We start from the raw sequence: 5,208 nt of genomic DNA, 5'->3' as shown, positions 1-5,208 counted from the left end.
GGGGTTTGCCAAGTGTGGAACCCGACTCCTTTGAATCGAGCATTTGAAGAGTCTTTTCCCATGTTGAGGTTGCAAGATCAGCAGCAAATCAGTTTCCAAAATTCTCAGTTTGCAGCAAAGTTGGTTGTGTCACAAGACACAAGTGCTAAGAGCACTAGATGAGTGTCACTGGACACTATGTTTGTATCTTCTTCCTTGAGTCTTCAAATCTTCAATGGTTCTTCAAATGCTTCACAGATCTCCCCTCCTTGATTTGATGCTTGTCTTGTTGAGAAATTTAGTAGCTTAGTGAGATCTCCCCTCCTTGATTTAAGTGGCAGGAGAGAGAAAGTGAAGTGAGAGATGAGCTTGAGCTCAAAAAGCTATGGTGGTCTTTTTTTTAGGGTTTCTACACGATTGGTTTTTCTGAGATTCCAGCTCATAGCCTGAACCATATGCCTCAAGATTCAAGCTGGAGATAGCCTAAGTGATAGGCTTCAAAAGCCCTAAAGACCCAGGACGAATCACGCTGCGCAGATGGACATGAGGCTGTACGAACAGAAGGCGCTGTTTCTGGACTACGACTGATGAATCACGCAATGCTGGAGCTGTAGGTCACCAATGTTGGTGTTTGAAGTGACAGGAGGCAACACCCTGAGTCAAGGAACATTTCTCCAGAAGAGAGCGTGTTGAAATATTGCCTGTGGAGGGAGATCAAGAAGCTCCACGGAGGCAGGGTGCAGGTTTGGCTATGGCTACCACAGGTCAAGTGGAGATAGAGTTGAGAAATGAGCTCATTAGCTGGGATTGAGCTGGGGACTTGAGCTGACTTAAGTAAAGAGGAGTTGAGAGAGGAGTGAAATGAGCTAGGCCATGCCCGATTGCGCTCTGATACCATGTGAGAGATACGGGATCTAGGACATGGCAGTGAGTTATGGTGGATGGAAAGAGAAGTGTGGACTCATGATGGAGAAGACAAAGACACTGTTTGTTACACAAGTGAATTAGGTTCCAAGATTGAGACTTGGACTCATAAACACAATCTTGTGTATGTGGACAATGACAATGACACTTCACTGAAAAGAAAAGAGTACTATCATTGCATTAAGAAAAGGAAGCAAGTACAATGCTTTATAGGAAAGTAGGAAACTGGAGTAGGCACCACTGTGCATATGGGATAGGTTAGCCTGCATGTCCTTGGCCTTGAAGCTCCATACAAAGAGGCTGTTTAGTGAGTGTGATTGCTGAATCTCAACAAAGCACTTATAGGGAAGTGCAAAATCCTTGCGACAATTGAAACTGAAAGCTTGCCTATCCTATTTCATGTTTCTCCAAATAGTGCTAATTGCGAGAAGGGAACCCTCCTTGGAAGACCCTTCAAAAGGGCGACCAAGTGTTAGGCCGACTATGTAGCACAGAGGATACACCTGACAGTACCGAGTGTGAGGATAGTCACAACCTTTAGCAAGGGTGACCTCATCGAACCTCAACGGAAAGGCAAGGAAGGTGCTGACATAACAGTCAAGCCTTCTAACGAGAGCAAGGACTTGTTGGAAGAGTTGACACAAGCACAGGTCGAACAACAAGAACTAGTGAGTGAGGCCATGCCTGAAACAAGAAGGTCAGGAGACAATGCCAAGGACGGCCTTTGGACTTACATATATAATAGAAGACCCCACCAAAAGAAGCCCAAACCTTATAGACAAAGGCATCGATGGAGGGTCAGCACAACACCATGATGGATATCCAAAGCATTGCTACGTGCTCAAGGGTATTATGCAGGTAACCGATGGATTTGGGTGCCAAAACCCCCTGCTAAACCTCCTTTGTCAACTGAAGACCAAATCGTATCAAGAGCAAAGAAGCGTAGGAGGAGATCTAAACGAAAAACCAAGTCTCGAGTCAACAATAGTGGAGTGACCGAGCCCCTCACGGTTGAAATCAAGAAACCAAACGGGACCAATCGGAGGGTAGATCCTCAGCCTAGCGTGCTTGACAAGTAGATATCAGATGTTGAGGATATGCAAAAGCCACTAGTGCCCCAGGAGCCTTTGATTCCCCAAGAGGATAGCAGGCATCCTAAACACAACATTGCTCATGGCAAGCAAATGGTAAAATCATCTAACAGCCATGAGCAAATCTTCCAGCTAGTGTCGGAGCCACTTAAGAGTCCCAAGTCTCCTACACCCTCTTTCCCTAAACGGACACAGGAAGCACAATAGCAGTCATCAAGTGCAGCTGCTCAATCCCAATCTCTATCTCCATCTAAGTTTTCAAATGTCCAAGAGGTGAGACATGACATCATCCGAAGCTCTCGGCCCAAGGATATGCCTGTGCACCCTAATGTGACTAAATCAACTCATGCTCGAGCTACACAAGTGAATGCTCAAAGGGCAACAAAAGACATGACCACTTCCGATCGCCCTAGGGACTTGATACTGCAATCCACCAAGAGTAGCCAGCCCACTGGACTAGCCACTACTACTTCCAATCAGGGATCACAGTAGTCATAGCCCTTGGCCGTGACAATGCCCCTTGCGGAGCGTGTCCTTAGCAGTACACCTATGGAGGAGGTGCCGCAACTAGTATCCTTGACAACTCCAGCACTTACAAAGCACCTAAAGCCAAGGCTTGACGAGAAACCTCTCAAAGATGTGGCCAAGGAGATGACGCATCTGACCAATCAACCTAGCAAGGCTGTTCAGCAGGGTGCAACTACGTCCCACGAGGACACGCCAGAGAAGGGGAAAGCTAAGGCCCAACCAAGCACATCAACGGCTGACCTAGTTTAGAGTCCTGAGTCGTTAAGTTATGCACCTTCACTGACCAAGAAAAAGAGGAGAAAACAACGAGAACAACAGTAGTTACAGGTTGTTGTGGACCCCAAGAACATTGAGACCAAGAGCGCTGGAGAGCTGAGGAATAAAGCATCAAGTCCATCCACCAATGAACCCATTGATGTCTCTCCTAATAGCGGTGAAACCTCAGACACATCCATGTGCTCTGAAAAATCAAAGCAGTCGTTACCATCAATGGTTGCTTTCAACACTCAATCCATCGACAATAGAATTCGCATTGACCAATCAAGAGTGGATACAACGCTGTCACAATAGGGTGACAAATTTATAGCAGTCACATCCAAGGAGAACCATGACGTGATAACAAAGCCTTAGGAGAAACATGGAAACCCCGAGACCATAAGAAATCCTAGCGTTGACCAATCTTGCTCATTTAGGTCTGAGCCCCCAGCTATACTAAAACCTAGGCAAACTCCTAGAACCTTACATGAGATAGCAACTGAGCAAGCCCTCGTTGAACACAGAAGTGTCGCAAAATGCTTAACTGAGTTGGATGCTAAGCTCTAGGTGTTCGCAAGTGTCTACGTCCTTGCGGACATGGGCGCATTCCCTAAGGAGCAGCTTGGAGAATACTTGCCATTTTCCCTATCCTGGGAAGAGCAAGAACATCTTAACGAGCACTATGACAGGCTCTTGCATGAACACATGCGACTCATCTCTAACAAGGAAGCCGATGAACTACGCTTAACTGTAACATTCAATGATGTGCTCTACCAACCAAATCTCTTAGAGATAGAGCAACTAAAGCGACAATCGGAGGGTCAAAGTCAATTTGAGAAACGTTGGTTTGAAAACCATGTTGCAATGGTCGAACTAGGAGCCCAAATCATGACAGTCTCAGAAGAGCGATTGTGGCCAAATGGCGGTCTCAAAGAGACCCAACCTATGTGGCGCCAACTTCCTTTCGAGTGCTAACTGCCATTCGGGATACGGACTTAGCTGGAACTAGCCAAGAGAACTCTTTGGCTGATAAGGTTCTCACTGAGGAGGAGCTACATGTTGCAAGTAGACTTGGACAAGGTACCATGATACTTGACATTGGAAAATACCTAATGTTATTAAGAAGGCTACCACGAGTACTGGATGCATGTGCCACACTCCAGTACAATCCCGAGTTTTGCAATTGGTTTTTATCCTCGTGAAGTGACATGGATTTGTAAATATGTATATAAATAACCAATGACTTTTGTGACCGTGTATAGATAAGATCAACACACACAAGCAATGATAGTCAAGCGCAGGGAGAAGAGTTGGGTTTGACAGGATGAGCTCCTCAGATCCTCCTCTCACCACACATTGAGAAGTCGTGTGACCATTCTCGCCTCCAGGAGGAGGACATGCAACCCTCATTATCGCCATACGAAGCTCTGATCAACATCTCTGATGGTGTAGATGGGGCATCATCCCTTTCTATACACCTTTCTCCTTTTTCAGTCTATCCTTCCAGGGATGAGCCCTGCTGCACTCCATGAAAACCAGTCCACGCAACTTGGCATAAGCCAAGATCTGCTAATGGCTAGAGGTAAAATGAACATCATCATGGGGGCCATCCCTCTACAACAAACAGTGCATGCCTCACCTCTCCCCTCCTCATCATATGCGCTTGATAACCCACTGTATAAGCCCTTCCATGCGAATAGTTTTATCCTGCCTCAAGACCTAATCCTTGGTTTGCATTTTGTAGGTCTCCCTACGGTAGCCGACATGGAGCACCCACTGCAGCTGGCTTATAAGGACACTATCCGCCGTCGAAGGGAGCATGTAGCACAAGCTCCTCCTCTGGAACGCTACGTACCTACCCTTAAAAGGTATGCAAAGAAACGAGGTCCCAAGTAACACCGCCCCGGACGTAGGCCAAAAAATCCCTAGGCCAGGGGAATAGAAGCTCAAGGGAGCACATGGGGCATGGCAACGCCGGTCGTGCAAGCTCCCACCAGACGCTCGGGCACCAGGTGCTCAAAAGAGGACAGGGCATCTCGAGACAAGCATGAATTTGATGTAATGTTTAAAAGCATTCTAGAAACAGTTGCGGCCAGGGACTACACCATTCATGTCCCGGCCGACATTTTCCCCGCCCAGCCTCACAGGAGCCCCTCACCATTACAACCTTAGTCGCCCAACCACCCAGACTCACCCCGCCTCGTACAAATAATAGAGTAGCCTCATGTTGTATAAAAGGCTTATCAAATGCTACCTAGCCATGACTTTTTGTCTTTAAATGGTTAAGTGCTGACATGTTCCCCAATTGTACAAACTTTTCATATTTGCGTTTAATATCTTTCACATCTTTAGCAAAAGAAAAAGCTAATCAAGCGCAGGTGATAAGTATCTAAGCCAACACCATGGAATTCAGATAAGTGATGTCTCCTTG

Source organism: Lygodium microphyllum, unplaced genomic scaffold, assembly GCF_053477565.2.
Source record: "Lygodium microphyllum isolate KBCC unplaced genomic scaffold, Lygodium_microphyllum_v1.1.10 scaffold_159, whole genome shotgun sequence".
In the NCBI taxonomy this organism is placed as follows: Eukaryota; Viridiplantae; Streptophyta; class Polypodiopsida; order Schizaeales; family Lygodiaceae; genus Lygodium; species Lygodium microphyllum.
The sequence above is the reverse complement of the archived record's forward strand: the minus strand, read 5'-3'. Positions refer to the sequence as shown.